This window comes from Molothrus ater, chromosome 1 (assembly GCF_012460135.2).
Source record: "Molothrus ater isolate BHLD 08-10-18 breed brown headed cowbird chromosome 1, BPBGC_Mater_1.1, whole genome shotgun sequence".
Classification (NCBI taxonomy): domain Eukaryota; kingdom Metazoa; phylum Chordata; class Aves; order Passeriformes; family Icteridae; genus Molothrus; species Molothrus ater.
Window position 1 is genome coordinate 86,731,449 of NC_050478.2, and position 10,825 is coordinate 86,742,273.

Below are 10,825 nucleotides of genomic sequence, written 5' to 3' on the forward strand. Positions count from 1 at the left end.
CCTCAGCTATCTGATTTCAGGAACTATTTGACAAAGGACTTCTCAAAGAGAAGGACCTAATCTGACCCTGGTTAAAACCATGGAAGGAATGTGGAATCTCTTGGTCCTTGCACCAGTCTGTATGAAGCCCTGAGCATAGAACCAGAACTGTGGTGTCAGTTTTGCATAAACCTAAACTTGGTGGGTTTTTTTACATATTGCCCAGGCACACCTATAAAAAATGGTTTAATAAATATGACATTCCAGAAGCACAAAATAGACAGCTTTGGGAGTTAGAGTTGAAGTGTGAGCATTAAAAGTGAAGCCACTTTGTACTCTGTGGAGACAGAACAATCCATCATGTGTTTGATTTGTTTTGTTTTGTTTGGCTTTTTTTTTTTTTTTTTGGGTAATGTGATAGGTTTTGGTTTTGGAGTCAGTGGTGAGGTTTCTGTTGACTATACTGAAGTTTGGATTAGGTTCATGGAAATAAATGAATTCTATTTTATAATAAACCAGATAGATAGTCAAAGATGCAAGGTTCACAGGCCCATTTGGATCAGCTCCTTTCCAAAGTTTCAGTCATGGATTGCATTGAGTGGCCTGGAACACCTGGGTGTAACCTTGAGTTTAAATCACATCAATATGATTTGATTGTAAGTTCTTGATTTAAACTTGTTTCTTCACATAACTTTCTGAGGTGTTTAACAGTGATTTTTACAAGTTCAGTATGTTTTGTAGAAGAATTGTCAGAGGGGAAATGTACAGTGTCCCCTGTGATACAGTATCAAACACAGTGTAAGTAGCCTGATGTTTTAATTAACAGATACATCCTTGGCAAGGAAGTGATTTTAGCACTTAGTGAAATGCACTCTGCTGAACTGTTGACATTCAGTTCACAGTCAAACTTTCATTGGTGAAGAGAAACACACCCTTTGCATTGAAGATTTAGCTCAGTAAAATAAAATCTGGTGACAGAAATTTCTCTCCACCCTTACATTCCCTGCAGCAATGCTTGTTACATGGATAAGAAACATGTAGAGCTTGACTTAGCCTTTTTTACACCCAAACCAGATGTCTTCAGTAATACTCAAACAGAATATTTTTCAACCTTTTTTAATTATTATTTTAATTTTTTTTTATGCAATACTGAAGATGTGGGATTGACAGTGTTGTGGTACTTCATCACCTAAAATTGTTTCCACGTTAGAGCTCCCAAAGAAGCCTGAGAAGGGGTGTTTGATATATGGCATTATCAGCACTTGTCAACAGTGCAGGACTGAGTGAACTCAGCCTTCTGTGGCTGTAATAGCACAAGCACTTCCTTCCCTTAAATAGTTTCTTTCTCTTCCCCCAGGGTCTTGTAGCAGCTCACACCTGAAAAAGCAGCCTTTATATCTTCCTCGAGCTAATTAAATTCAGATTCAAGCAGAGGAGCAATATTGCTAAGTGTCCTTTTGTTAACTTGTTGGTCTCTGAAGATTCTCACATTTCAACCTAAGTGGCAGCAGAGTTCTCAGCCATGGAAACCACATCTGGAGAAATCCCACCTCTCAAAATCACAAAGCTCTTAAGGATTTACATGGGGTGACATTAACTACCAGGATCAAATAAATGTACTGAAAACATACTCCCAATCACAAAGGTCACTGAGAAGCCACTCAGGTTTGGCTTATGCTGAGTTCTGCCTTTTTGTACCCATACAAAACATTTTTAATGCTTTCCAGAATGGGTGGAGAAATTCATCAGAGCAACTAATGGCCTGAAGTACACTGCTGAAGCAGGCAAAGACTGTTGCTTATGTCCACACAGCATCAATATCAGCATATTTTCAGTGTGGCTTACCTCCTGCAATCTTCCCCCAGAAGCACTGGTGGAGCAGGTGCTGTCAAATGGAGAGCACCATGATGGCTGAGCCCTATTGGATGTGTCCAGAGGCTGATGGAGGCCATTCAAGCTTTTTCACCTGTATTCTATACCAAGTTTGGAACAATGTGGTTTAATTGATACACTGGTGTTCAGCCAAATGTTGGACTTGATGATCTTGGAGGTCATTTCCAACCCTAATGATTCTATGAATATAGGTATTCACTGACAGACATCTGTGCCATTCAGTTTACAGGATTGTCCAAGTGCTAGGGATTTATATTTTGTATCCTTACGCAGATTAAAAGACGTCTTTAGTCTAAGTTTTTAATTTGTAAGCCCTGTAACAAGACTGTATGAGTTATGTCCAAGAATATCAGGGTTAGGCAACAGTTTTACACAGGGACATGGGATAATGCTTACTTCTTTTTTTTCCTTTTTTTTCTTTTACTCATTAAAGGTGAAACACAAATCCGTGCATTTTTAAGCAGCTCTCTGAAATTTCATGGCCTTATAATTACAATCTATCGTACTGAAAACGAAATCTGAAATTAGACATAAAAATCACAATATTACCAGTCCTGGATTTAAGGCTTATATTGCTGTGAATTTCTATGAAAATAGTTAAGAATCAATTTAAATGCTAATGGACTTGTTTGCCATAAAACTAGGCAATAGTCACACTCAATAGCTGCTTCAGAGCCATAGTATTGGTCTTCCCTTCACTGGACTTCACTTGTGATATTAAATTTAGAGATGTTGCTGTGTATCATAGACCTATGCAAAAGCAGGGGACAGGGGGAGGGAGGGGTGGTTTCCTGAAACCCTGCAGAAAGCAATTTCTCAAAATCTGAAATTGCTCATGTGGACTTTGAAAATCTGATTGTAGAGCCAGACATGAACTTGTGGAATCCTGAGGAAGAGTTAATGGCAGAAGTACTTGTCTCTTCCTGCCCTGTACCTGGTGGCTTGCTGTGGTCACCAGCCTTGGCATGTGGGATGTCCTCTATAGTTCAGACACTTCAAAACTGGATCCCTCTGCCAGTTTGTGCAGTTCCTTTGGGCTGCACTTTTTGGGGACCACAGGCACTTCCCACTCTGGGTGGTGGTGGGGTAACAGCCCACTAGAGGCTCTTTCCATTCAAATCAGGACCAGCTACATCACTGCTTCTGAACAGCACGTTCTGTGACCTCTATCGCACCATCTAGGGCTGGGTCCCAGACCGTGTGACAGAGAGGATGGTGAGGTGGCTCCTTTGCCCAGGACACAACCAGTGACCTTGTTAAACTTCTGATGTGAGGGCCTGGGAGCAGCACATTCCCACACATTTTCTGAAGCAGTCATGGGCAGGGCTGTACAAGCAAATGGCCCTGGGTCAGGCCAGCCACACAGACCTGGAGCATCCCCATTCACAATCACCATCAACTCATTCCTGAACTGATGAAACCAAGTTTGTTGTGAGGCTGTCTCCTGTGTTCAGGCTCTCCAATGTCAAGAGATTACTTGCTGTAGGTTCCTGGCTCTCTGCTGTCTAGCTTTCATCTCTGTTCAATTTTCAGGCATACCCATTGGATATGTCCATCTGAGAAAACATGATGTGGCTATGGACACACCTGTCATGTATAGACAAGAACAAGATGGTGGTGGCCCCTTTTGGCCTGTGCTGACCAGCACTCATCCAGCAATTCCTGGACATGATAGAAGAGTCAAGCTCAGGACCATTCCAAATACACAGTGTTGGGAAAAAGTTGTTGAATCACATGGGCAAGAAAGAACTGTTCTGTGCCAGTGAAATAACTCCAGACATATTTAATTCATTGTCGTATTTGTAGCATTTGAAGCCACTTTCATTTGATCAAAATTGTTTGGAAACTGCCTAGCAAATCCCAAGGTCATTTGGGAGAACTGGCAGGGAAAAAAAGAGAGAGTGAAAAAGCAAATAAGCACATTTGCCAGTAGCAGTTTTTGCTAAAGAGCTAGGCTGGGGAAAAAAAAAAGGTGAAGAAAGCTTCCCTCCTGGTACTTGTGGATTGGGTCAAAACAGGGCAACCATAGATATCCACAAACATGTTCATGATCCACAAAATGTGTATGCAAGGAAATGAAAGATCTGGGAGTGATAAGTTGAAGGAGAGTGAGAAAGTTGTTGCAGTGGAGCTGTTGATGGAGGAAGAGACTGCTCCTTGTGTGTCCCCACAAAAAAGAGTGCACTCACCGAGACCACTGAAACACCTTTGGACTTTTTGTCAGAAGAGGAAACATGATTTTGTAATGCAGCCCAGTCTGAAAGAGGATGGAGGGACAGGACCCTTGTTAACCTGGTAATAATACAGCCTGTGGGACAGAGAAGATAGGGCAGTTCTGGAGAACCAGACACTCTACAAGCCCAGCAGCTGCACATTGCATGATGCCATCTTGTTTGTACTGTATTTCTGCTGTGGTGGTACCCAAGAGAGCTGTGGCATGAGTGTGGCTTCCCTGTGCTAGGTGTCAGGCACCCCAAAGCAGCAGAGAAACGTGGCCCCTGCCAGCAGACACACCAGAGAGCAAAGACACCTTCACTCCCTTCCTGCAGGCAGAGGGAGGGATGGGACACCACGGCATTCCCCCTTCAATGTCTCAGTGAGAGCAGCAGCCTTGGGTGGGACCAAGGTGGGGGGACATCTGCCTGAACCTCTTCTGAACAATTAGAGACTCATTTTGTTCATTGTTCATCACACTGATTATTAGTGGGAATGGGAATTTAAATATTAAAGGGCAGCTTCAGAATTAGGCAGGCAGAAACCTTAGCCCTTTTTCATTAAGAAAACCTCCGGAGGCTTTTTTGCCCTCCTGAATAAGGTTTGAAAAGACAAGTTGTCCTCATAAAATCTTACAAACGCCCACAGGACAATTTTACTTTGAAGTATCAATGTGACAGGGCAAAAGCAGAACAATTTGATAGTAATGATTTCAGTCACCATCCTAATGCTTCATGTTTTAAGGATCATTTTGCAATAAAGACATCATGATTTTACAGTCACATTAGAATAATAAACCGTAGCACTTAGTGAGTACTTTTCCTCTAAGACATGAAATAAATTGGATCAATAAGTGTTTTTCTCATTTTAGAGTTGGAGAAACTGAGGCCCAAGGACGTGACCTTCTCACAACACAGTCTGGGAGGACCTCACCTGTCTCCTTGTTCTGGGGCTGCTCTTTGGGTCATACTGTCCCTCACCTGCTAGTCCAGACAAGATGACTGATGACAACTCTGCAGGAGAGAGCAGATGCAGATTGATGTTCTTTCTCCCTCCTTTGTAACTTCAGGCACTTCACCAAGACATCTCAGATAGGAGTATTGAAACTGTCATTAGGAAAAAAAAATAAAAGCAGAAAGAAGTGTCAGGATCTATTCACAATAGACAAGCTGAATACAAGTCACCAGACCTGCTGATAATCTCAGGAGGGAGGTGGGATGGCCACTGAGTCCCCTTTTCCCATCGTTTTTGCTGGCACATTCTCTGTCCCTTCATCTGTCTGAGAGAAGCAGTAGTGTTGTCCCCAGCCTGGGTGGCTGCATCTCACCTGGTCTCACAAGAGGCTCCCTCAGTGGCACTGCACTCAGCAAGAGGTGGGGAACACAGGGACATGCAACTGGTTCTGAGCATCCCTTTGAGTGCAGCGAGCACAAAGGCAGGAGGCCGATGATGTGTCAGATTTCTAATTAAGATTCACCAGTCTCCAACCTGGCTCAATTCATTATTCATCTGGAAATTTTCCTCCCTAACTTCCTTCTTTTCTTTTGCTGTCACCCACTAAGCAAAGCTATTCTTTTCCCTCCCAGAAGCTCCATCCACATCTCTGCTAATATGTCACCCTCAGATTGTGACAGAAGAGAAAGAAATGGTTACAAACCAGGTCCTGGAGCAGTCATAAATATTTACAGGGGTCTGACAATGACTTATCTTAGACCATTTACATTTAAACTACAGACATGCAAATGAGGTGTTGTTTGCATTGTGAGCTGCAAGGATGGGATATTTTTACACTAGTAGAAATCTGTTGCTCTTCCAGAAATATTTCTTTTTGTTGCTGCCCTGGCATCTCACTGCAACATACAGTCAGGTATTTGGTTAGGAAAAGCAATACAAAAGACAGAGTGGGTTTCCTGGCTCAGAAACAGGTGAACATTGCTTAAAATTTTGGCAGAGGAAAGAAGGGAGGAAAAAGTCTTCGCAGCAGTTGTTCACCATCAGAGCCTCTGCTGTGCTCTTTCATGGCAGTTGCCCAGCGAGCCAGTGAGTGATGAACTGATTTAAAGATTGATCCAGATAAAATATTTAGGTATTGACATGATTAAATATGCAGGGTTTGAAATTAACATTTCACTCTCCACCATTCTTCCCCAAACCATGATCCCATATTGCACACTGTGGGTAAGACGGCATGGGGACAAAAGGAAAAATAAGGAAAATCTCTTAACTGGATGCTCTCATTTTGAGCCTTCAGAGCGAAAAGAGTTTGTGTTGATGGGGACATAATCCTCAAGATGAGGTTTCAATGCAGGGTACCTGCAGGGAGAGGGAGTCTGCCTGCCTCCCCTGCTGCTCCAGGGAAGGGCCTGCAGGTGCTCTTGCTGTGATGGTTGTGCTCACTCACTGCAGCATCCTGGCCCTGGGATACTGCTTGAAAGCCATCCAGAGCATCAGATGGCACATCAGAGAGCAGAAAGCAATTTCAGCCACGGGATTGCTTCTGGTAGCAGCACTCAGTGCCAGTTCAAGGTTGTCAGCCTCCTAAACTGACTTTTATTCTCAGCTAGGGTGGTTGTTGTTTTTTTTTCCCTTAACATAGCAATCTTTATGCTAGGCATCACTTGCAGAATTGGCTGGAAAGATATAGATTATCATTCCATCAAGTTCCCTAGATCTGAATCTTCATGTTTATTTGTCTTTGCATGACTGAGGAATGCACTCAGGGCTGCTCTGGGAGTAGAGGCTGCCCCAGGAATAAGGCAAAGTCCCATGAGTGTAAGAGATAATTTCACTACATCTTGGATGTGTGAGATGTGGGAGGACAACCCCCCTTTTTTTGCTGCTTGCTTATGTTGCTGTGTGAGTTATTTCCAAATGATGAAAGTGTTTGCCAGGAGTAGACAGGTTGTTGTGAATGACATAGCTTTTGAATTCTGCTTATAATTACCCTTCTTTCCTGTACATTTTTTCCTTCCTTTTATTTATTTTTTAAATTTTTATTTTTAGGCCCAGTATCTAGTACATTTCTTGCCTTGCACGAAAGTCTTAATAGTCCATTGCTTGATTTCCATACTAATTAAGCGTGTGGCTTCTCTAAATAACTACCACATCCTCACTTACTTCATATGTACTTTTATACCCTTAGCAATGATCTGATAACATTGTCAGAGCAAAATACAGAACAAGAAACTGCAGGGATTAGATATCAAGGAGGACACTATAGGGACTGTGTTAATTGAGGCAATCAGCAAGATTAAGATAAGTCTTGCTGCTTCCTCATATTGGTCTTAATGACACAACACAGACCCCAAAGCACTTTACCTGCTGTACAATGTGGTTAAGTCACTCTGTTCCCTGGGGTGTGTAATCTAATCTGCTGGATAAAACACTTAGCAGACTCAAACCAGCTGGTGTTAAAAGCTGTATTTCTAAGATACAGCAACCTGTGTAAGGCTTTAAATACTATTAAAAATAGTGAAGGCCAATAAAAGTTGTCATTTGGTGTGTATGTGCATGCACACAGAGACAGAGGTGTGTGTGTTTATTTGTGGTGTGTGTGAGTGCCCAGACTGGACTGACCTGGGTTGATGCTGTCCCAGCTTCAACACCAAGGATTGCCCAAGTGATCCTCAGGGGATCCCTAAACAACATTTTCCTGAATTTCCAATAGAATCCATGGGCGTGGATGTGACACAATTTAGCATTACAATTTTAAAAATTACTATTCCTGCTTCAAAAATATTCATTTTTCTTTTCCCCCAGCCCCAAGGCTTCTTTCTACAATTAAAATGAAAATACCTGTAGAACAAATGATTTTGCATAAATAGCCTTTGAATAATGGAACTGTTGACAAGTAAAAAAAAGACACTACCGAAACATTTCCAAATCAATTCTTGACAGACTTCTTCAAACAGAGATAAACATTGCTTGTGTAATGACTTGCCACATGACCTTGCACTTGAAGTGCCAAGCAAAGTGAAAAATAGCACATTCAAACAAGAAAAAGTGCTGATTTTGATTCCCAAAATAATGTTTTTGTAGATGGAACTATTTCTGCTATGGACTAGCATGCACATACAGAGAGAAAGTTAAGATTTTCCTACAGCAATATATGACATTTCCCTCTCAGCTAGATAACTGAGAGGCTATTTGGGCTCACTAAAAACACTTCTGCACATCTGGGAGCAATACAGCTCAAAAGCAATTCTGGAGGAAGGATAAGTCTTGCAGTCAGGGTGAAGGATTAAAAATGAGAGTTCAGTTCAACCCTGTCCTGACCTCTGAGCCAGCCTCTTTCTTCCTCCAAGCTTCCCATTCCCATGAGTCTCCATGGGTCAGGGGTTTCTATTTGACAAGAGACCCTTCCCATCCTCTGTGTCGTCTCCTTCTTTTCCATGCATATATAGACAGCTAAGAAGAATTTGGGAAACAAGCAGGACAAAATCAAAGTAATCCCTGATGGGAAGAAATCCAATGTAAGTGGCCTGCTGGAACACCTGGGAGGCTCTGTATGATGCTAAAAGTGCTGGGTAAAACCTGCCTGGGCAAGGCACAGGCTGTGAGGGGGAAGGTGACACATTCCCACCATTGCTGCCTTGGGGATGGCAGACATGGCACATCAGGGACAGCAAAGCTGCTCTGCCTCTGTGTCAGGGAATGCTTCATAAACTGCACCCACCTATGAAACCAAAACTGTGTCCTTCAGGAAGAAGAGACCCTTTGCAGCCACAGTCCTGGTGCAGATTGGTGTCCTCCTTCAGCAAGGAAAAGTTCCTGCTGAAACAGGAAGAACAGGCTGCCTAGGGATAGCTGCCATCACTGCCCTGACAAACTGTGATGTAACTCCAAGTGCCACATACACTCAATAGTTAAAGACACTATTTTCCCAAACTGGGAAAAAAGTTGCAAGTGAAACTGAGTGTAAAAAATTGTTAGGCAGAAGCACATATTAAATGGCCAAAAAGCCATTACTTCACAGTAAAGGAGCTGAATAATATTGGTGAAAAGTACATTCTCTTTCAGTGGAAGAGTGAAGGCAGGAATAATGAATTAAAAAGCAATATGCAACATATGGAAAAAAGGGGGAAGTAATAAAAATTCATATAAATAAGAGTTTATGAGGTGTAGAAAATTGATAAGGGACACTGAAGACATCAGAAAAAAACTTCATGGCTAGTCAGACTTTGTTTTAGAAGAAGGATTTTCTTGAAAACATATAAATATTAGCAGAAAAACTATCAATGCCATAGACTCATTACTAGCTAAAGACAGCCCAGTCATTAATAACAATGAAGAAAACCCCGAAACTGTTCAACAATTATTTCTGCTTTCTATTTCGAATAATGCATTTGCTGACACATTACTAATTAGGAAAGATATTGAACAATTTTTACTAGGGTTAACCCATTTTTTAAATTGTAAGGTCCACAAAAAATGGCTCACATGAGTCAATGCAGGATATTTTTAGCTTGTGTATGTAAATTCTTAATATTAATATTAATATTTTGAATAATGGGGACATTCTCATAGTTCAGTGTCAATACTGTGCAAAAATTCAGACATAAATGAAAACACGCAGGTAAATATAGTCCAGTTTACTTGATATCAATATCAGGCAGAGTATTAATGGAAAATTTAATTAATAAGGAGTGATAAGAGAGGCGTATAATTAACACGGCCATACTGAGAAGGAGTTTGTGGTTTCAGCCTGACCACCTGAGGTGGGAAGTGTGGTTACCAAAGGGTGACCAGGCAAAACCAATCTGTTCAGTGCAAAAGGCTCCAGCATGCAGAAGACCCAGGACCAGCACAACAAAAAACCAACGTGTTGCTTCCCTTCATCCAAGACAGATTTTGTGATTCCCCTCTCCAGCTGGCTCCCAGCCCTGCAAAGGCTGAGTAACCCCCTCAGCCAGGGTCACACAGTGGTACATGGCACTAAGGAAAAACCACAGAAGCCAGGGACAGAGTCTGAAATGACTTCCAGAGGGGAAGGTGGAGGAGCCTGGTGGCTCCTGGTGGCAGGGGGAGCCCAGACAGCCAGGGCAGTGGATGGAAGAGGGCTGGAGCTGTAACAAAATGCAGAACACTGAGACAGGGAAAGGGGATCATTGAGGCAGGAGTAAAGGCAGGAGAAAGGCAGTGGGAGCTGTGGGGAGGAATGAAGAAAGTCTGAATTTGTCAACAAGAGAGCATTTTCTGAAAGAGCTGTATCCTGGGCAAGAGATGAGACAGGCTCCTGTGGACAGAACCATCAGGTCTTGTGCCTTCACTGTCACATGTCACATGCATGGTCTTCATAAGAAAGGCAAGCTTTCAACATTGACCAGCTATTGTATTTGCAGGTTATTCCCCAACAAAGGCAGGAATGATGAATCTGACTCCATGTTCTCAGAAGGCTAATTTATTACTTTATTTTACAATATTACTATATGATATTAAAGAATACTGTACTATACTATACTATAGAATACAGAAAGGATACAGACAGGATGCTAAAAAGCTAATAATGAAAACTCACAACTCTTTCCAGAGTCTTGACACAGCTTGGCCCTGATTGGCCAATGAGTCAAGACAAGTCACACCAGAATCCAACTAAACAATAACCTGTAGGTAAACAACCTCCAAACACATTCCACATGTGCAAAAACACAGGAGAAGCAAACGAAGGTGAAGGGATTTTTTTCAGAGAATGTGAATGCCACAAGCAGCAAATCTCAAATGACTTTTCTGTTTTAATTTG

At 42.0% G+C, this 10,825-nt stretch overlaps 1 long non-coding RNA gene across 2 annotated transcripts in view; it reads left to right on the forward strand.

The window, feature by feature from the left end:
* LOC118701751 (uncharacterized) overlaps nucleotides 1–7,607 on the forward strand; it is an 84,855-nt gene extending 77,248 nt beyond the window's left edge. For both annotated transcript variants that reach the window (XR_004982579.1, XR_004982578.1), the window contains one exon: nucleotides 3,406–7,607. This is a non-coding gene — a long non-coding RNA (uncharacterized LOC118701751). The remainder of the gene's footprint in view (nucleotides 1–3,405) is intronic.
* The last annotated feature ends 3,218 nt before the right edge of the window (nucleotides 7,608–10,825 follow it).